At 47.1% G+C, this 22,478-nt stretch overlaps 1 protein-coding gene across 10 annotated transcripts in view; it reads left to right on the top strand.

The window, feature by feature from the left end:
* The first annotated feature begins 15,338 nt into the window (after positions 1-15,338).
* The window catches only part of ZNF395 (zinc finger protein 395), a 41,092-nt gene continuing 33,952 nt past the window's right edge, over positions 15,339-22,478 (top strand). For 4 of the 10 annotated variants that reach the window (XM_024251157.3, XM_024251155.3, XM_063726600.1 and 1 more), the window contains exon 1: positions 15,348-15,574. The gene's annotated coding sequence lies outside the window, so the exon portion shown is untranslated. Of the gene's footprint in view, positions 15,575-16,278; positions 16,477-22,478 lie in introns of those variants that run through there. The other 6 variants (XM_054561378.2, XM_054561381.2, XM_054561379.2 and 3 more) reach the window with 3 other exon arrangements.

Below are 22,478 nucleotides of genomic sequence, written 5' to 3'. Positions count from 1 at the left end.
TGCACACACACGTACACACGCGCACACACGCGGTAAGTGGTTGCTGGAGGCTGCGTGCACGCAGCGCTCTGGGCCCTGAGCGGCGCGTCCGGGCATCGCTGCTTGGGAGGTGGAGATCTGACACGTGTGTCCCTGAGGGCGTCTCTGCCACTTCTCCTAATCCAGGAAATGACTCGGTGGCAGCATCGCCCTATGGTTTGTGTGCCTGCGTGAGACTCCAGTCACGCACTGAGCTGATCTGAGTCTGTACTCTAGGCAGTCTGGCCTCCTACGCTTCATTTTCTAATTTATGCAATCGATGCAAGAGTTTTCCGTAAACCGTGGAGCGCTCCACGAGGGTATCTGCATGAACACTGAGGGCAGCAGGCTCGGTTGCAGTGCCTTCCTCCACGAAGTCAGTTTTCCATTATCTGAGAAATCCAGAGTAGAGAGACGCTGTGACACGTAATTTGGTAATGTCCTAATAACCACCCAGGTAACTGTTTTGCACCTGAGGAACGGAGGCTGAGAAAGGCAAAGCGGTTTGTCAGAGGTCGTACAGCTAGTGAAAGTGCACGTGTCCTTTGACTCTTAAAGGTGTCCCTTCCCTCTCGTGTAATGGACATATGTGATTTTCTCTGTCCCGCGTCCCTTCCTATGGGACCTCACTCCTCTATTCCCTGTGGTTTTATTTGGACTGGCCACAGTAGGATTCCATCTCTGGCAACAGCGGTCCAAAGGGTGAGCATTTTCACTGAGCAGAATCAATTACAGTCTTTCCCTGGAACTAATATATGAATGTGCGAGAGAAAAATTTGTTTTCTGCTGGTGTTGCTAAATTAGGATGTCATAGCTGGGAGCTGCCAGCAGCCATGTTCCCAAGTGCACGAGGGAAGCTCATTTTTGAGGGCTGGGGGCTCTTTTGAAGTAGGAAAAAATGGGACTGATATGAAGGAGCAAACCAGAAATGAGAGATTTAGAGAACAGACCCTACCAACTTTGTTTAAACCCAGGGTCTTGCTGTGCCTGGGGCCAGTTATACTCCTGAGTTTCCCAGTTAAGGAAGTTAACAAGTTCATTTTTTTTGCTTAAGCTAGCATGAATTGAGTTCCTGTCACTTGTCTCCAAAAACAGGCCTGACTAATAAGTTTGGCACAGTGGTATTTATTTATCCCTCAAAGAATAATGGAAATTGGGTGCTGGCCACAGCTATCATTTCTTAAGTGTTCACTTCCCAGAATGAGTCATAGCAAGTGTGAGTCCCGTGAAAATCTAATTCTTCCTCAATATTATTGCTTTTATACACAGAAAACAATTCAACAGACCCAAGTTAGAGATTGGACAGATAACACTTGACCTTGGGATATGATGATGGCCTGGATCGTGCAGGGGGTAAGACTGAGATTGTCGAGGTGAGATTACTAGAAGGTTTTTAGCAACATGGGGAAAGACGAAGGAGAGAAAGAAAGAAAAGAAAGGAATAAAGGGGGAAGGAAGGAAGGAAGGGAGAGAAAGGAAAGGAAGAAAGAAAGACTGATAGAATAATAACTATTCTTGCCAGGCATGGTGGCTCACACCTGTAATCCAGCACTTTGGGAGGCTGAGGCAGGCAGATCACTTGAGGTCAGGAGTTTGAGACCAGCCTGGCCAACATGGTGAAACCCCATCTGTACTAGAAATACAAAAATTAGCCACGCGTGGTGATGGGTGCCTGTAGTCCCAGCTACTTGGGAGGCTGAAGCAGGAAGATTGCTTGGACCAGGGAGGCCAAGGTTGCAGTGAGCCAAGATCATGCCACAGCACTGCAGTCTGGGCAATATAGGAAGACTCCCTCTCAAATAATAATAATAATAATAATAATAATAATAATAATAACAACTATTCTATCAGTTGGTTAAAGCTGAAGGATGGAAAAGGTGAGAGGGTCAGTTTTAAAGAAGCAATTAGAGGACAGAACATGAATTGCAAGGAGCAGGGGCATTTGGAATCACAGAATCTTAGAGAGAGAGTCCCTGACAGATCATTCTCCTTCCTGTTGAACAATTCCAGTGATGGACAGCTGGGTAGGTCACCAAGCAAAAGGTGGTCAGTGGTCCATGGAGAGGAGGGAGGGCTGGTCTTTTCATATCCTTTGCCAGTCATGGGCATTTGAGGGGTCTGGGGATAAAATTATAGAGGCCCTATACGTACTCCTTGGGAACACATCAGGTAAACTGAGACTAGTCTGATATTGTCACCATGAAAAGAAAAAAAATTAGATATTTTCCCCTGACAGACAAAGGGGACAGGGTATTTGCTGGCTGTGTCAGCTGCTAGGCCTTTGACAAAGTTGAGAGTTGGGAAGTCAGGAGCAGGCTGTATTTCTCTACTTGAGAAAGAAAAGAAAGGAAAGGAGTAGTTAGGAAGTGAGGAGAACAAGGTCGAGGACAGTAGAAGACAGAAGGAGGAAGAGAGAGAAACAGCAGCTATAGGCAGTAGGATTTTGGTGGGAGAAATTTGGAAAGAGGATTTTTGAAAGCTTCTTATGTGTTGTGCAATGAAATTCCTCCTTGACTTCCTCCTATAAGAATGTCAACAAAGACATATTACTTTAAAGGCTTTTTTCAATTGGATTTGTTTTTTCTCCTGGCTGTGTCATCCAGACGTCACAAGTCTGTCTTCAGTATTTCACAACCTTTGCAGCTAACCAAAGGTGCTGTAGCATCTTACCTCCTGTGCCTTTCCCCAATACATACATGAGGTCAGGGTGAAAATGAATACTTCCATTTATCAAATGGTGGGTTAGCACATTGGGAATGGAGTGGGTGGATGCTAAAATACATTATAGGAATGATTTTCCGGTCATTTGGCTGTTAGTATTCATTCGAAGGAGCCTGGCAACTCATTGACTAGTGAAGTGTCTCTTTGGGGTTTGGATCAAGAGATAAGCCACAAAGAAAGAAGGGAAATATCAGAGGAACAACAATCTAGAATGGTCTAGAAGTGGATTGAGATCTAGTTTCTATATAGGACAGATCTTCACTCCTACCTTGGGTGCTGAATTACCAAACACCTAGATGCTACTCATTTCTTGTGCCTTCAGGAATCACTGACAGTTTGTCAGGGGTGATTTGAGAAGCAATCAATTGCAGTATAAGAGGGAGAAGACTGGGATTTGTAAATCAACAGCTTATAAGTGAGAAGATTGTGAGATGGGCCATCTCTAAGACAAGCATTGGAAAATCAGACTGCTCCCAGGTGGATAATATAAAAGGGTAATTGAACAGGATTTTAATAATTCACAAGACTTCTGCTCCAATGTATTATAAGGATTACTAGGGCAAGATGTGGCCTAACGTCAGATGAACTGCAGGTTAGAAGAATAGTTAACTACATATCTTATCAAGGTAAGACTCTGTGTTTTATTGGCAAATATTGTATTGATTCTCTCCAAAAAAAACTAAAGATAAGTCTCATACTTGGCCGGGTGCGCTGGCTTATGCCTGTAATCCCAGCACTTTGGGAGGCTGAGGCAGGTGGATCACTTGAGGTCAGGAGTTTGAGACCAGCCTGGCCAACATGGTGAAACCCTGTCTCTACTAAAAATACAAAAAAATTTAGCTGGGCAGGGAGGCATGTGCCTGTAATCCCAGCTACTCAGGAGGCTGAGACAGGAGAATCGCTTGAACCCGGGAGGCAGTGGTTGCAGTGAGCCGAGATTGTGCCATTGCACTCAGCCTGGGAGACAAAGAGAGATTTCATCTCAAAAAAAAAAAAAAAAAGTATCATTCTTCCTCACCTAAATGAATTTAGGTAGGCTTATGAAACAAGGAGAAACTTTTTGCCAGTAAATGATTCAAACTTGGTGTCTTAGTCTGTTTTGTGTTGTAAAGGAATACCACAGACTGGGTGATTTATAATGAACAGAAATTTATTTCCTCACAGTTCTGGAGGTTGGGAAGTCCAAAATCAAGGTGTGGGCATCTTGCAGGGACCTTCTTGCTATGTCACAACATGGTGGAAGGGCAAAGAGAGGGCAAGAGAGAGAGTAAGAGGGGCCGAACTCATCCTTTTATAAGGAACCCACTGTCATAATAAGGGCATTAATCCATTCAGGAGGATGGTGCACTATGACCCAAACATCTTCCATTAGCCCCCACTTCCCTACACTGCTGCACTGGTGATCAAGTGAACTTTGGGGGACACATTCAAAACATAGCACTTAGAAAAATTAAACTGGAAGGAGAATCTAGGTGTCAGACCTTGCTATCTATACTGAAACTCAAGAGGGAATTTCTTTTTTTTTTTTCTTTTTTTTTTTTGAGATGGAGTCTTGCTCTGTTGCTCAGGTTGGAGTGCAGTGGCATGATCTCAGCTCACTGCAACCTCAACCTCCCAGGTTCAAGTGATTCTCCTGCCTCAGCCTCCCAAGTAGCTGGGGTTATAGGTCCCTGTCACCACACCTGGCTAATTTTTGTATTTTTTGATAGAGACGGGGTTTCACCATGTTGGCCAGGCTGGTCTCGAACTCCTGACCTCAAGTGATCTGCCCACTTCGGCCTCCCAAAGTGCTGGGATTATAGGGGTGAGCCACTGTGTCTGGCTCAATAGGGAATTTCATGCTGTGTGTGAACCCACTTGTGCTCCCAGTGTCTTACAAACCAGTCTTGTGAAGTTGGGTATACCACTGGGGAGTGATGGAGGCCGATCTCTGATGGATGTAAGAAACTGTGCTGACTGTGAATACAATAAGATATTTGGTACAAACAGCATCCGCTATTCAATTCTGAAGGGCCAGAAGTTGTCATAAAATGATTGGCACCATTTAAAATGCTTTTAGAAACAGACTTTTATATTTGGGGTTTTATCTGATTGGCATATGGGGTTACAGACTTTTGTTTTTTAATCTTTTCATTTTGCTTGTCAAGAGGTTGTTCAGTTGATCAACCCCACATCCTGTGCAATGGTTAGTTAGCACATTGCTGTTGTGGCCCTGTGGAAATAATAATAATTATTATTATATATAATAATTATTATTAGTGTTTCCCAATGCTTCATGGCTTTGCCATTCCACAGTATGCAAGATCACCCTGTGTGCTTTGTCAAGATCTGTGATATTTCTGCGTGATCATTGTCGCAAGATCTGGGCCATTCTTGACCATCTGGGCAGGCTGGGTTGCAGAAGGCACATCTGCCTTGGGCGGCAGTTTGCCGCTGTAGAAGGATAAGGAAGAAGGATGGAATGCTCATGTGGGGCTGGTGACCAGAATGGAATATATTTGAGAGATGATGACGTTTAACAGCTGAACCAAAATGAAACTCTGGTAAGTTCACTAAAGAAAAGGCCACCAGCCCCCTTCTGTGGAGGGCTAGGGGTGATACTGCCAAGGGACAAAAGTGGTCCTTAAGAGCAAAGTCATGTGACAATAAACACACTGCAGAAAAATAACCTGTGTGTGTGTGTATGACAGGGTGTCACTCTGTCACCCAGGCTGGAGTGCAGTGGCATGGTCATGGTTCGCTGCAGCTTTGACTTCCTGGGCTCAAGTGATCCCCCCACCTCAGCTTCCCACCTCAGCCTCCCAAGTAGCTGGGACCACAGGCATATACGACCATGTCCAGCTAATTTTTTTTTTTTTTTTTTTTGAAGCAGATCTCGCTCTGTTGCCCAGGCTGGAGTGTGGTGGTGCAATCTTGGCTCACTGCAGCATCAACCTCCCAGGCCCAAGCAATTCTCCTACCTCAGCCTCCCGAGTAGCTGGGACCACAGGCCTGTGCCACCACACCCGTCTAGGTTTTATTTTTTATTTTACAGAGACAGGGTCCCCTTATGTTACCCAGGCTGGTCCCAAACTCCTGGGCTCAAGTGATCCTCCCACCTTGGCCTCCCAAAGTACTAAGATTACAGACATGAGCCACTGCACCTGACCCAGTAAAATAACTATTATATGTTGATTTGGACCCAAGAAACTAACAGTGTCAGGGGTGAGTATTCCCAATGTGCACTTTCCTGCCAGTTCTTCACTTCTTTTTTTTTTTTTTGAGACACAGTATCACTCTGTTGCCCAGGCTAGAGTGCAGTGGTGTAATCTTGGCTCACTGCAACCTCTGCTTCATGGGTTCAAGTGATTCTCCTGCCTCAGCCTCCCAAGTAGCTGGGATTACAGATGTGTGCCACCATGCTCAGATAATTTTTGCATTTTTAGCAGAGACAGGGTTTCACCATGTTGGCCAGGCTGGTCTCGAACTACTTATCTCAAGTGATCTGCCCACTTGCCTCCCAAATTGCTGGGATTACAGGTGTGAGCCACCACATCCGGCCCAATTCTTTGCTTCTTATTGGCTATTTTACTTCTGCTGTATCTCTCCTCCTTCTCTTTTGGGAGCCCCCAATCAGTTTCTCTGGTACCATTTGTTATCCAAGGGGTCAGATAACTTCAGGCTTCTCCTCGGGGTCATCTTGTAAGTCTAAGGTTCTCGGTGCTCTGCCGTATTGTTTAATATTATTATTATTGTTGTTATTATTACTATTATTTTTTTTTCGAGATGGAGTTTCACTCTTGTTGCCCAGGCTGGAGTGCAATGGTGCGATCTCAGCTCACTGCAACCTCCATCTTCCAGGTTCAAGCGATTCTCCTGCCTCAGCCTCCCTCGTAGCTGGGGTTACAGGTGTGTGCCACCACGCCCAGCTAAGTTTTTGTATTTTTAGTAGAGACGGGGTTTCACCATATTGGCCAGGCAGGTCTCGAATTCCTGATCTCAGGTGATTCACCCGCCTCAGCATCCCAAAGTGCTGGGATTACAGGTGTGAACCACCGTGCCTGGCCATTTAATGTTATTTATTTCTTTCACAGCTCTGTTATCTCCCTTGTGAGTGGGAAAAACTGGCCACTGAATTTAGCCTCTGTTAAGAACCTTCTATGAGAAGAGTATTCCTGCAGAGGCTGTAGTGTGGCACCTTAAGGGAGAGGGTCCCAGTGAGATTGGGGACTACTCAAATTCTGTCTGTTGAGTTGAGCTGAATTGGTGTTTTCACCACGTGGTATGTTCCTGGACCTGGTCTGCTTCAGAGGGAGAGCCATGTCTAGATTTTTTTTTCTTTTTTCTTTTTGAGATGGAATCTCGCTTTATTGCCCAGGCTAGAGTGCAGTGTCACAATCTCAGCTTACTGCAGCCTCTGCCTCCTGGGTTCAAGCCATTCTCCTGCCTCAATCTGCTGAGTAGATGGGACTACAGGCATGCGCCATCACGTCTGGCTAATTTTTATATTTTTAGTAGAGACAGGGTTTTGCCAGGTTGGCCAGGATGGTCTCAAAGTCCTGACCTCAAGTGATCTGCCCGCCTCAACCTCCCAAAGTGATGGGATTTCAGGCATGAGCCACCATGGCTGGCCATGTCTAGATATTCTTTTAACCTGTGCATAAATCTTTTCCTTGGCTTCCCACTCCTCCCGTGTTAGTTACGAGCTCCTCCCTGGGGGCACAAGGTAGGATGAAGCCTCAGCTGATTCACCCCCAAAATGGTTCTGTTCTGGATTTTATCATCATGGCCTGAGCAGTGAGATAAACATAATTTTAATCCCCACTTTTAATGCACTCACTAGAAAGCAGACAGGGTTGTTCCAGAATGGATTTCCTGTGTCATAGAAACCACAGAAGCATAAAAGGGAAAAACCAGATGTGTACACTGAGCCTGCCCAGGCTTACACATTCCTTCATACCAAGAGTCATAGGGCCTTATGTTCCCTGTTCCCAAAGCCAGCTCATTTTCCCCCTTTTTGAATATGGAAATTTGCTCAAATTCACTGAGTTTCAGAGATAAGAGGAAGGAGACACAGATCTGGGTGTTTATGTGTTGGGGTGTACCCGTGGCCATCTTTACACATATGGGGGCTTGGTGTGAAAATGTCACTGTGCAGTTCAAAGCAAGAAACTTCAGGGATACCCTTAACCTTTGAACACCTATTTGCAACCTATCCATCCTTTCTCTTCAATGGAATGCAAAGCCCACTTCTTCCAGAAAAGCCTTACAGATTGAGTAGATTAGAGAGAAGATGCCATTGGCCCCAGGGCACACTTGCCCCACCACTTTCTCTTAAAATTCCTGACTCTTGTGCTTCTTAGAGTGAAAATACTTCCAGTGGGTGCTGGGCCTGTTTTTGTCCACTAAGATACATTGTAATTTCCTCAATCAAAAGAAAAGCACAAAGTATGCCACAGACGCAACATTAATAGTATTATTCTTTTCATTTGAAACTCACAGCGTGGTTTGAGATTGTGGTATGAAAGCTTTGTTTAGAACTGTGGCTCACAAGCCAGGTGTGGTGAGACAGTAATCTCAGCACTTTGCGGGGGCTGAGGCAGGTGGATCACTTGAGGCCAGGAGTTCGAGACCAGCCTGGCCAACATGGCAAAAACACATCTCTACTAAAAATATAAAAATTATCCAGGCACGGCCGGGCGCAGTGGCTCAAGCCTGTAATCCCAGCACTTTGGGAGGCCGAGGCGGGCAGTTCACGAGGTCAGAAGATCGAGCCCATCCTGGCTAACATGGTGAAACCCCATCTCTACTAAAAATACAAAAAATTAGCCGGGCGTGGTGGCTGGCGCCTGTGGTCCCAGCTACTTGGGAGGCTGAGGCAGGAGAATGGCATGAACCCGGGAGATGGAACTTGCAGTGAGCCAAGACCGCGCCACTGCACTCCAGCCTGGGTGACGGAGCAAGACTACGTCTCAAAAAAAAAAAAAAAGAAAGAAAATCAGCCAGGCATTTGGGTTGCATGCCTGTAATCCCAGCTACTTGGGAGGCTGAGGCAGGAGAATCACTTGAATGGGGGAGGTAGAGGCTGCAGTGAGCTAAGATCATGTCACTGCACTCCAGCCTACAGTGAGACTCTGCAGTTTAGACAGAGCGAGACTGTCTCAAAAAAGAACTGTGGATCACAGAGGTAATGTGGTCCCTAGTCTAAGTGAATGAGAAGCATAGCGGCAAAGAATTTAGTATCTGGCATCCTGATGGGCAACTTCTTGGAAGTTTAACCAGACCCTTGATTCATGATTATTTATTGAGTGTCTAGTATATGCCAGACACTATTCTAGAAGCTGTGGATATAGCAGTAAGTAAAAGCAAAGTCTCTACTCTCATTGAATTTGTAGTTGAGTGGATGAGACAGACTATCAGGCAGTGATGAGTACAAAGAAGAGAAAAAAGGCCAGGCAAAGGGGCAGTTCAGTGGTGGTATTATAGTTATGTATCTTACAATGAGTGCATTGGAGCAGGACCTGAATCAAATGATGGAACAAGTTCCATGGGTATCTGGAGGAAGATCATTCCAGCTCAAGGAACAGCCTTGGAAAGACTGAGTTAGGAGTGGGGCTGAGGAAGAGTAAGGGGGCCAGTGTGGCTGGAACTTCAGGAGCCAGGGAAGAGCGATGGGGTGGTGGGACTGGAGAGCTGAGTGGGACAAAGATCATGTAGGGTCTTGCAGTGAGTGAGATGGGAAGCTGTTGGAGTTTTGAGCAGAAGAGTGATATGATCTGACTTAGGTTTTTTGTTTTTTGTTTTTTTTTTGAGACAGAGTCTCACTCTGTCACCCAGGCTGGAGTGCAGGAGTGCAGTGCACGATCTTGGCTCACTGAAACTTCTGCCTCCCGGTTTCAAGCAGTTCTCCTGCCTCAGCCTCCTGAGTAGCTGGGATTACAGGCATGCACCACCACGCCCAGCTAATTTTTGTATTTTTAGTAGAGATGGGGTTTCACCTTGTTGGCCCGGCTGGTCCCGAACTCCTGGCCTCAAGTGATTGGCCCGCCTTGGCCTCCCAAAATGTTGGGATTACAGGCATGAGCCACTGTGCCCAGCCTGACTTAGGTTTCAAAAGAATCTTTGTGGCTGCTGGGATGTTGAATAGACTTTTAGAAAGGCAATAGAGAAAGCAGGGAGACCAGGGGGAGCCCATTGTGGAAGGCCAGGCTAGAGAGATGGTGGCTGGACCAGGGAAGTTGTGCTGGAAATGCTGGAACATTAATTAATTCTGGATGTATTTCACTAGAACCAATAGGATTTTCTGATGGATTAGATATGGAGTATGAGAAAATAAAATAATAATAATAAAAAAAAGAGTTAAGGATAATTCCAAGTTTTTGTTTGTTTGTTTCCCGAGCAACTAGAAGAAGGGAACTGCAATTTACTGAAATGGGAAGGAGCATATTTTAAAGGGAAATCAGAAGTCTGGTTTTGGACATGGTACATTTGAGATCTAATTAGACATCCAAGTGGAGATGCTAAGTAGGTAACTGGTTTTAAGAGTCTGGAGCTCAGGAAACCAAGTTAGGTATAAATCAAGCCTCTGGTGGAGCCTGAAGCCTCAGTTCATTCTGTTGGCCTCATCTGCTCTAAATATATGGGCAAGAGGTCTTCAGTATCCCAGGAATCTACTGAGCATCTGAGGCATGCTTTGAAGCAGGGATCACCTGCACCATGGAATAACTCTAATCTGTCCCCCATATGCAACTGGCTATTCATTTATTAACAAATGCTTATTAAGTACCTACTACAGGCCAGGTGTGGTGGCTCATGACTGTAATCCCAACACTTTGGGAGGCCGAGGTGGGAGGAACACTTGAGCCCAGGAGTTCAAGACCTGGGCAACATAGTGATACTGTCTCTACAAAAATTTTTGTAAAACATTAGCTGGGTGTGCTGGCATGTGCCTGTAGTCCCAGCTACCCAGAGGCTGAGGCAGGAGGATTGGTTGAGCCCATAATTTGGAGGCTGCAATGAGCTATGATGGTGACAGAGTGAAGCCCTGTTTCACACTCAAAGAAAAGTGCCTACTACATGCCAGCCACCGTACTAGGTATTGGGTATACAATGGAAAACAGGACATACTCCCTGTACTCACAAAATATTTAGTCTTTTGAGGTGTTGGGACAAGAAAATGGAGATTTCAGTGCAATGAGTCACAGTGCTTTGGACACATGGGAGGGGCACCTAGTTCCAGTCTTGGAGGCCCATGAAAGCATTTCAGAGAAAATGCTATCTAGGTTGACCCCTGAAGGATAAGCAGAGATAGCCAAGTAAAGAGGTCAGAGGGTAGGGTAGAGAGTGTTCTAGGCAGAGAAAACAGCATGTAACAAGCAGAGAAAGTCTGTTCAGGCAAAGAACAGAAGATCAGTTGGGCGTCTGGAGTGCCATGTGAGGGATAGAGGCAGAGGGGCAGGTAGAGGCTGGAGATGTCACTGGAAGGCACACCATGAAGGACCTTAATGCGCAATGTTGGGACTTTATTATCAAAGCCATTGAAAGCTTTTGAGGAGTTTTAAGCAGAGGCAAGAGGTTGAGGAAATAGAGTGGATTGTGGGGAGGCAAGCCTGGAAGCAGTTGCATCCGGGAGTTGGGAGGGTGGCAATCTCAGACTCTTACTGCTCTAAAATAGCACCTATAAATGAGTCCATAGCATATGAAGCAGGGAAGGGAGGTCGGACCTGGGTCTGCTGTGCTTAATCTCAGCTAATGGGAGACACTCTCCAAAGAGCTAATTACTTAATGGAAATGAGGCAGAATATAACTACTTTTTTTTTTTTTTTTTTTTTTTTTTTAAGAGACAGGGTCAGCTGGACGCAGTGGCTTATGCCTGTAATCCCAGCACTTTGGGAGGCTGAGGTGGGTGGATCACCTGAAGTCAAGAGTTCAAGACCAGCCTGGCCAACATGGTGAAACTCTCTCTACTAAAAATACAAAAAGAAACGAGGCATGGTGGCACGTGCCTGTAATCCCAGCTACTCAGGAGCCTGAAGCAAGAGAATGGCTTGAATCCAGGAGGCAGAGTTTGCAGTGAGCCGAGATTGAGTCATTGCACTCTAGCCTGGGTAACAAGAACAAGAATCTATCTCAAAAAAAAAAAAAAAAAAAAAAAAGAGAGAGAGAGAGACAAAGAGAGACAGGGTCGCATTCTGTCACCCAGGCTGGAGTGCAGTGGTTTCAGTCATAGCCCACTGCAGCCTGCAACTTCTGGGCTCAAATGATCCTTCCACCTCAGCCTCCACGTAGCTGGGACTAGAGGCATATGCCACCATGCCTAGCTAATTTGTAAAATTTTTTTTGTAGAGACAGGGTTTCCCTATGTTTCCCAGGCTGGTCTTGAACTCCTGGCCTCAAGTGATCCTACTGCCTCAACCTCCCACAGTGCTGGGATTATGGACATGAGCCAATATACCCAGCCTGCCTACATTTTAATAGGGGGGCCAGGGTGTGGGAGAAAGCAAGGTGAAGGGCAGTTCTGAGATGGGACAGTCCCCCAGGAAGGGCAAGCCTTAGTCATTTATAGGGGAAGGGGGAAGAGGGAATGAGACTAGAAACCAAAAAGTGATTGTCTTTGTAAGTACATCTTGCTTTGTGTAATGTGAGTGTTGTGCAGTGTGTATTCAGGTCAGGGCCTGGATTCTGTGTGAAGGTGCTGAGCGCTGGGTGTGTGTGTGTTGGGAATGGATGTTTGTATTGGGATGATTTCTCTGCATCTGTGTTAATGTGCAAAACTCTGGAATGCATACTGTGCAAGTACCTACCTGCAGTAAAGAGATATGCATCCAATTTATGCAGAGAGAGAGCATATGTCCTTTGAAGGCCTGTGTTTGCAAGACACAGTCTCAAACATAACAAGTTCTCAAACAGAACAATTCTGTTGAAATGTAGAGACTATTTTGGCTCACTTTGCACGTAAGACGCACTCATGTATTTGTCAAACGAATGAGTGTTTTGGTTTTATTAAAGTGCAATCATTTAAAGAAATATATAGTTTTGGTTAAAAGCTTAAACTAATGTTTTAGGAAGAATAAATTGGCTGGGCACAGCGGCTCAGGTCTATAATCCCAGCACTTTGGGAGGCTGAGGCCAGAGGATTGCTTGAACCCAGGAGTTAGAAACCAGCCTGGGCAACATAGTGAGACCCTGTCTCTCAAAAAATAAAAAAGTTAGCTGGGCATGGTGGTGCACGCTCATAGTCCCACCTACTTAGGAGGCTGAGGTGGGAGGATCGTTTAAGCCCAGGACATTAAGGCTGTAGTGATCTGTAATCCGCCACCGCACTCCAGCCTCAGTGACAGAGTGAGGCCCTGTCTCAAAAACAAACAAACAAAAACTAAAGAATAAATTCACAACCAGACACCAACATCCATTGATGAATCCTAGCACTTTAAATCCTCTTATGGAGTTTACATACTAGTCCTACCTCATGTAAGAAACATTCACTGTTTCATTTCACTCAATAAACATTTCCTGAACACCTTAGTCTCAAAGGCAAGCCCTGGGCTGTTGCTGCCGGACTCATTTCCCTTTCCTCTGAACCACTTTACTCTGGGTGTTGCAATTAGAGCTTAATTATATGTTATCTTGTATTGTTCCCTAATTGTTGCATGTGCATTAATCCACTTCCTCAGAGGCTGTATAGTCCTTGGGGGCAGGGACTATATTATAAACCTCAGGATAGGTGAGGAATTTAGCAGAGAGGTAAATATATAGAAGTAAGTAAACACCCACTGTTTGAAGAAAAATGGAAACAAGAAGATAAAACTATTCATGAACTGTAGTAACATGTAACATACAAAAATACCTTAAAAATAAGAGAGGATACATTGTTAACTAACAAAACTATTCCTTTTTTTTTTGGAGAGAAGAGGTCTTGCTGTTGCCCAGGCTGGTCTTGAACTCCTGGCCTCCAATGAACCTCCCACATCGGCCTCCCAAAGTGATAGGATTACAGGCATGAGCCACCTTGCATGGCCTAAATATTCCTTGAATAATTAAATATAAAATTTCAGTCTGCATTTTCATATTAATGTAATTGAGGTGATCCCCACAACGTTTTGTTCTTCTTCTTAGTGCAAACCAGAAATGTTTCCTTAAGGGTGAGAGTTAAAGGGTAGAACCAGTCTGCTGAATTACTGGGTAGCAGGATTATTCTATAGCGGGACTTCTCAATGGCAATACCAGCATTTTTTTGGACTATGCAATTCTTTGGGGGGCTGTCCTGTGCACAGTAGGATGTTTAGCAGCCTCCTTGGCCTTTACCCATCAGATGCCAGTAGCACCCCTCTCCCAATTGTGACAATCAAAAACGTCTCCAGACATTGCTTCTTATCACCTCCAGCTGAGAATCAGTGTCCTATAGAAATTTTGGTTCTAGTTAGATAATGTTCTTATTTCACAAATGGTGGGAGATGGAGGAAGGGAAATAATACTTATTTGCTATGAGCTAGACACACTTATCTATGTTATTCCATCTTGCAGATGAAGAAGCTGGGGTACAGAGAGTGGAAGAACCTGCTGGAGATCATAAAGTGAATGTAGCTCAGTCAGGACTGCAAGCCGGTTTGTCTGACTGCAAAGACTTTAGCCCTTTTCCCGGACACTCCCACTGACTCTTTGCCAGAAAAACAGCACACCTTAAACCCAAGGTGAACTGCAAATTCAAACATTATGTCCAACACAGATTTTAAAACTTTTTTGGGGGAGAAGAATTACTACATTTGGAGTCATTAAAATTCGCTTGAATATAAATATTCATGCCCACACATATATAGACACGGGGCCCCCTCACTACCGTTGTGGCGCTGGTCTTATCTCTGAAAAACACAGAACACCACAATGGAACAACTTCAATTCTCCTTGTTACAAATTATCCAAAAGTCAGAGCCTAACGGTGCCAAAAGCAACCGGTCTTGTTTATGTAAGGCTTGAAGGCTAATAGTTAACTTTCTCCCATTTAATTCCAGCAACAGTAAATAACGCCTCACTTTACACCGACAGAGGAGTGAGATGTCATGAAATGGGGAAGAAAACATTGAGTCCAAAGGAAAATGGGAAGGCGCTTTCCAGCCTCCTCCCACTGGCGCGGGCATGGGCGCTTGGAGCGGCCGGGGCTGCGCCGCCTGGGTCCCCCCGGCCCCAGCCGAGCTCCCGTCCGCGGCGCCCCAGCTGTCTGGCTCCCTTCCCGCCCTGGGTCGAGCCCGGCCCCTCTCGGAGGAGCCTGTCTCAGAGCCAGGCCTCGAAAAACAACAGCGAGAGAAACTTTGGTTCGGTGCGAAAAGCCAAGCCTCAAGTTTGGCTCCGGGCTGCAGCTGCCGGTTCCGATCGAGGGGCGGGGCGGGGTGTGTGTGTGTGTGGGGGGTCACCACTCGGTCAGGTTCAAGTGCGCATGTGCGCGAGGAGTCGCTCGGGCACTTATTGAGCGCCGACTGTCTACGGGCGGCCGGGGGTGTGTAGCCCAGGCGCGCTGGGGGTGTGCTGGGCGGGTGCGGGGGCGCGGAGGCGCGGGGGGCGGGCGGGGGTGTGTCCGGAGTGTCGCCGCTGGGCGCCGGCTGGCAGGGGCTGGCGTGTTGCTCCGCTCCCTTCCCGGGCGGGAATCCGGGCCGGGTTGTGGCCGCGGCCGCGTACGTGAGCGCAGTGTCCCGGGGAGGAGGGCAGGCCGGCCAGGTGGGCGCCAACCGAGCCTCGGCGGGCGGCCGGAGTGGAGCCGGGCCGCGGGCCGCGGCCGCTGCAGCCCGGAGCTGAACTAGCCGTCCGAGCCGAGCCGTCCGAGCCGGGGAAGCCGGGCGCGTGCTGCCGCTCGTGGCGGGCCGAGGTGAGCTGCGCGGGGACCTAGCGGCGCGGCAGCCGGGGACGGGGGCGGCCGCGAACTTCCCACGCCCCGCGCGCCCGCGGCTGTCGGGCCGGCGGCCTGGGGGGTCCGGGGGTCTGGGAGGCCGGGGCCGCGGCGGGCGGGGCGCGGGGCGCTGAGGCAGGGCCGGGGTGGCGGGCGGGGGTGGCTGCCGCTCCCGCGCGTCGCCTTGTTTACCTCGCCCGCCGCCGGCGCCCCCCCTCTCGGAGCCCCCTCCCGACTTCAGGCGGTCGGGACTCGCCCCTAGGAGGGACAAGGACCGGCCCGCCTGCCCCTCCCCGGCCCTTTCCGGCGGGGCCGCCCGCCCGGCGCTCCCGCGCCCGGCCCTCCCGCGCCCCGCGCGTTCCTGCCGGTTCCTGCCCACTCCGGCCGGCGCGCGAGGCCAGGCTGCGGGACGGGCGGGACAGGGGGACACACCCTCCGCCCGCGAGCGACCCGTGTCCCTCCCGCCCTGGCGGCCACCGCCCCCTCTGCCCGCACGCTCTCGCCCGGTCTCGCCTCCGCCTGCGCCCCTGGCCCTCCCCGGCGGTGGCACCGTGGGCTCACGCGGGTGCCCGGGAGGGGGGGGCGGGGCTGCACAGAGAGTTTGTCTTGTGCAAACAATTTCCAAGGCAGCGTTTTCTTCCCTGCCTGGGAGTGCAGGGCTCAGCGCCTTCACTTTGGAACTGACTCAGAGACCTAAAGAAGCCCACCTGGCCAGCGGGAAGGGGGGCCGCCGCCGCCTCCCGGTTTTGGGCAGCCCTGGCCAGTTCCCGGTGGCCTTGGAGGACTTCCACCGGGCAGGCGTTCCCATGATGCCAGGCTACCAGGCGCGGGGGATTCCTGCAGGCCGGCGCTGCTTGCCTTAGAACCGCCTTTCTAGAAAGGTACACCTGGGGGTTTTGCTTCAAAGTGAGTGATTCACAGGTATCTAAGGCCTTCTTGACACCCTCCCTAGGCGTTGTGTAAACAGAAGCGCCTGGTCGCAAATACCTCGAAACACAGGGAAACATAGCCATTAAGTTCAACTCCACAGGTCCTTTTGGGGAGCTGCTGTGCTCTCAGCACGGTGCCAGGCCCTCTGGGAGGTGGGGGAGGCACCGAAGAGACCCCAGGCTTCAGGAAGCCTAGGACTAGGTGGAAGTGATTTAGGAGTTTACGTTCAAGTTAATGTGCAGTGGCTGCCTGAGTTAGTGGAGATGCTGGAGAGGGAGTATATCAGATAAAGGAAAGAGGAGATAGGGGAAGGGACTTGGAGTACTAAGTTTTGAAGTAAATTATGCCTGTGGAGAGTAACTCACCCGTAGGGCCCAAAGACAAGAGGAGAAGAAAGTAACAGGTGGGATAATTTGCAAAGCGGAGCAGAGGAGCAGAGGCTCATACCTGTCTCGGGGAGAGAGGAGACAGAAGGTGTAAGAGATGATTCCCTCCCTCCAGGGCTTCTACCCTCATAGAGGGGACAGAAGGATGTGAGCATGTGAAATCAGACGCCAAGAGAGGGAATGGTAACTGTCAAAGTGCGAGGTGCAGAAATAGTTCTGTTGGAGTCAGAGAAGGGAGTTGTGGGCAGGGATCAGTCACTAGGACTGGAGGCTGACGCTCTTGAGATAGGCTGTGAGGTGGGAATGAACATGGCTTTCCAGAGAGACAAGGAGATGTCCTTAGCCAGACCAGGAAATGTATCCTGAACAGTAGGAGACAGAGGTGGAGAGGAACAATGGTTGAGATTGTGAAAGTCTTAGCCCTTTTGGTGATTGCATGCCACCTTGTGTGTCCTAAGGACGCACATTCAAGGTTTTCGAGTGAGGGAATGGTGTAATGAACAACTGTAATGGAAGAGTTTTGGAAAGTCGTGTTAGGGGGACACATCAGTGAGCAGGCTGTTGCAGTTGTAGGGTGGCCAGAGTTTGCACTGGGATCACTGGAAGTGAAAAAGGTGGGTTTGAGAAACATTACTGTTGAAATAATCTGTTTATAGGGCAGGGTGAAGGGATGAGATGAATGGAAATTAATTCTTGGTGGAAATTGATTCAATGCCAGGGCCTTGGAGCTGCTGTAGTTGGTAACTTGAGAAATCGGAAATGTGTATTTTGGAGAGAAGGAATTGACTACTCAGGCTATAGAGAAGTTTCTTGTGGCTGCTAATATCCAGATGTTAGTGTCCTGCAAGCAGCTATGACTCTGAGATGGGGGGAGCCCAGGGGGGACAGTGTTGCAGAGGCTGCAGATGCCGGGAGAGGGAAGGGGCTCGGAGAAGTGGGGAGGCTGCTGGTAATAGGGGGGCAGCGGAGAATGCCTCTGAGTGGTACTCAAGGCCTGAACCGAGGGGCTTCTGTTTCTCTCTGCTGCACTGCCATTCACATGACATTGCTTGGTTCTGAACCTGAAGTTGGAAAAGCAACTGTGGGCAATTGGGCACTGAGGAGGATGGGGCTGTTGATTCTTCTAATCTCGAGGGTGGATTGAAGGTTAGAATGGTGTAGAATGGGATTTGCTAAAGACAGTAAATTGCTGGGCTTTGAAACATTTTGAACTTTTCTGGGGTGGAGGGTTGGGGAGTAGGAGTGAGAGAGTGGGGCAGGAGGACGTTAGCCCTAGGGATATTGTGATTCCCAGGGCTGTTCCAACCAGAGCCTGGCACCCTGCAAGTAGAGGGGAGCTGATGCCTTTTTTCTTGAGCTCTGTTCATGTTGCAAGGGTGACACAGGGTGATTTGCTGAACAAATTCCCCAAGCCTCAACTTGCAACATCTGAATTTAAATGATGATTGCAAAAAGTTGTGGAATGAGCTGAGAATGTAATTACTGTTACTTAGCCTCCTTGTTTCTCTGAAATGCAAGATCAGTGAACTAGTAGAAGAGGGCTTGGGAGTCAGATATTTTTCTTTATAGCGTGTGTCTGACTGTCCAAAGAATAATTGCATGAAGCAGTGGTCAAGCTCATTTACTCATTGCAAAGCAGTGTCTGTATTGTTTTGACTGTGACTTACATTAAGAAGTGAAATTTACATCGTGGCCTAGTACATACAATCATGTATATAAAAATCTAATGTAAGTTCATAAAGTACCTACCTCCCTTTGCTTGGTGTCATCTCTGACATTTCTGTTTTCTAGTCTATTATTTTTCATTTAAAAACCTCTTGTCTCCCACTAAGTTGATCTAATCGTTCTCTAATGGATCATAACCCACAGTTTGAAAAATACAGAGAGTTTTCGCATTCAGTGAGTATTTATTAAGCTGTTTGAAGAGCTACTGTAGTACTGAAGGTGGAAGAAAGCATGAGGAAGGGTGGAAGATTTACAGTCTCTTTGGAAAGATGAGAGACACCTTGATTAAGGAGCAAGCCAAGATAATTAAATGCCAACATGAAGAATAACTACCTGTGGGGTTCAGAGGACGGGGGCATGTTCTGTGCTGGTGTGGCTTGGAAAAACGTTTGGGGACAAGAAAGGAAGTCTGGGATGAACTGTTTTTTGGTGTCTCAGGGTGCTGCGGATGTGGGGAGGTATAGAGTGGGCAAAGCCTTGGAGTTAGGAATGTGTAAAGTCTATGATTGTGTGAGAGAGAAGAACAGAGGGTTCTTGTTAGAGATTAGGGAGAAATCAAGTTGTTAAAGTGGGCTGGGGTCACATATAGGGCAAAGGTTGTAAACCGGTGGCCAGGGAGTGTTTTAAACATATGGCTGTGTTCTAGTTTGGACTACATGAAGGTGTTTAAAAATTGGGGAAAAAATCCAGAAAAATCTCTGGATTTGCAGCTCTTTTAAAGAGTCAGATCTGGTGTTCATCTCAAGCTGAGAAGGCTGTCCCCTATGGACAGGAGACAGGCTCGTGGTCCCCGGGCTTCCTTTTGCCTCAGTCCAGTCACTTCCCATTCTTCACTTAGTCCTGTAGGCGTTTTGCTTTGCGACCTCAGTTTTCTTTATCTTTTAAAACTTTATTATTTTACTTCTCACATTACATTTATTATTATTATTATTATTATTATACTTTAAGTTTTAGGGTACATGTGCACAATGTGCAGGTTAGTTACATATGTATACATGTGCCATGCTGCTGCGCTGCACCCACCAACTCATCATCTAGCATTAGGTATATCTCCCAATGCTATCCCTCCCCTCAGTTTTCAAGAGACTCGAATGCTGGGCCAGGAAATTTGGGATTGCTGTCATGGGCTCTGGGTGGCCACTGAGGATTCTGGGTAGGAGTGTGGCATTATGGAATCTGAGATATTTCTGTGCACCGGATTTGTTTTAGGCAAGTCAGTAGCACTTTTTGAGGAGCTGCTGGCTGGGACTTTGAAATATTTTTATGATGATGGGAATGGAATTATAGAGGGCTTTGACCTGTGTTCTCCGTAGTAAGGCAAGTTTCAAGTGACCCCAAGATTTCTCCAGCCTTTCCATTTTCCACTTCTGGCTGGCAGGGATCTCTGAGAGTGATGTCGAGGTCATACTTTGGTGAGTTGTGAGTCACAGCCATCAAGTGCCATATGACGTACAATTCTCAGGAGCTTGGTATTGATCCAAATGGCTCCCAGCAGATGAGGCTGATTTGGGGTCCAGCTGAAGTGACTAAGTTCAGGACTCTGTGATCTAGAATAGTCTGATTTACCACCCAAGACTAAGAGCTCATCCCACATGAGCCACTGGTGAGAGAGACTGACCAATAGTACCCTGATGTTTACAGGTGGGACTAAAATCAATTATTTAAAAATACTGATCCAGCTGTAGTGGCTCACGCCTGTAATCCCAGCACTTTGGGAGCCTGAGGCAGGAGGATTGCTTGGGCCCTGGAGTTTGAGACCAGCCTGGGCAACATGGTTGAGACCCTGTCTTTACAAAAGATAAAAAATCTAGCTGGGGCCGGGCACGGTGGCTCACGCCTGTTATCCCAGCACTTTGGGAGGCCGAGGTGGGCGGATCACGAGGTCAGGAGATCGAGACCATCCTCGCTAACACAATGAAACCCCGTCTCTACTAAAAATACAAAAAATTAGCCGGGCGTGGTGGTGGGCGCCTGTAGTCCAAGCTGCTCGGGAGGCTGAGGCAGGAGAATGGCATGATCCCGGGAGGCAGAGCTTGCAGTGAGCCGAGATTGTGCCACTGCACTCCAGCCTGGGCGACAGAGCGAGATTCCGTCAACACACACACACACACACACACACACACACACACGGTGTGATGGTGCATGCCTGTACTCCCAGCTACTCAGGAGGCTGAGGTGGGAGGCTTGTTTGAGCCCTGCAGAAGGTGGAGGCTGCAGTGAGCTGAGATCGTGTCATTGCACTCCAGCCTGGGCAACAGAGTGAGACCCTGTCTCAAAGAAAAAGTATACTGCTTTTGAAACATTAACAAAATGAAACTGAAGTGCATTTTAACAATGTGTGGCTATCAGATGCAAGGATAACCAGAAGCCAGCTGAATCTTATCAAATTAAATCTATTTCCTGTCTAATATGGTGGCTTGTTTACTAGGCCAGAGAATAGTGCAGCAACTATGGTACATTTTGGCTTCAGTAAAGTATTTAACAGTTTTTTGAGGTATGATGGTCCTTATTAAATCATAAGTGGTAAGACGTGGGCTGGATGGTGTTATTAATTTAACAATCCTATGTGAAACTGTTAATTATTGGCACTGAGGCAGCCTGGAAGGAGATCTGAAAATGAGTACAGTAGGGTTCTATTCTTGGCCTTGATCTGTTCAACATTTTCCCAGTGTTGGCGGTGAAGACAGAGAAGGCGCGCTCATCAGATTTGTTAGTGGTGCAGAAGTGAGAGGAATTGCTGGTTTTGCAGACAAATCAAGGTTGAGTCGTCTAGAATTAGGAGTGCAAATTAAAAAGCAAACAGAAAAAAATTCAGTAAGGGATGAATTTAAAGTCTGATTTAGGTTTAAAAATTTGAATTGTAGCGTTTTGAGATTTTCAGTATCCTGATAAGATAATACCACTTCTGGGGATGTAGCTGAGACCATATCCACAATGTAGATGATGATTTATGCACAGAGATTATTCAGAAATTTTTTTTTTTAAACTCTAGGAAAAACTTGGGAATAACCTAAATATCCAATGGTGTGGGCTAGAGGTAATAATAAATAAGTGAATTCTGATATCTTTAAAATAGAATGTTATGAAGTCATGAAAAATAATGTTTAGGAATAGCTTTAAAATAACAGGGAAAAATGTTTTTGCCAAAAGTTAAGGGACATCTACAGTGTGACTTCAAATATTAAAAGAGCAATGTGTTTAGAAAATAATTGGAAGGAAATACACCAAAATAGTATATCAAAATACAAATACCGGTTGCTTCTGGATGGGTTGAGGCATGCAGCTTTTTTTTTTTTTTAACATTTGTATTATTTGTGTTTTCTATAGTTGTGTATATATTCCACAGTGGGGACATCTGCAATTTTTAAAACTTTTTATGGTTCAAGGACAAGATAGGGTAAAATAGATGATTCATTCAGTGATTAATCTTGAGTGCCTGCTCGCTGTGTGTCAAGCTCAAGGTCAGGAGCTAGAGTCACAGTGGAAGACAGAGTCTTTGACCCCAGGTTGGCACAGGTCCACTGAGGAGGGGCAGGGCATGGAGAAAAAAAGCGTTGGGATTTTTCTGTTGTTCGTCAGTTCAGTGTGAGCCTTGAGTGGATGAGGCTTTTATTTTTATTTGTTTTCATTTTTTTTTTTTTTCAGAGAGTCATGAGTCTTGCCATGTTGTCCTGGTTGGATTCGAACTCCTGGGCTGAAGCGATCCTTCTGCCTCAGCCTCCCAAGTGGCTGGGTCTACGCACATGGTCCACTGAGCTTAGCTCTAAGATATGGCTTTTAAAAAATTGAATGCAGTTTATAACAGGATCAGAAATTCAGCGATCTAATCATAAGATCTAGTC

Source organism: Pongo abelii, chromosome 7 (genome assembly GCF_028885655.2).
Source record: "Pongo abelii isolate AG06213 chromosome 7, NHGRI_mPonAbe1-v2.0_pri, whole genome shotgun sequence".
Classification (NCBI taxonomy): Eukaryota; Metazoa; Chordata; class Mammalia; order Primates; family Hominidae; genus Pongo; species Pongo abelii.
The sequence above is the reverse complement of the archived record's forward strand: the minus strand, read 5'-3'. Positions and strand labels throughout refer to the sequence as shown.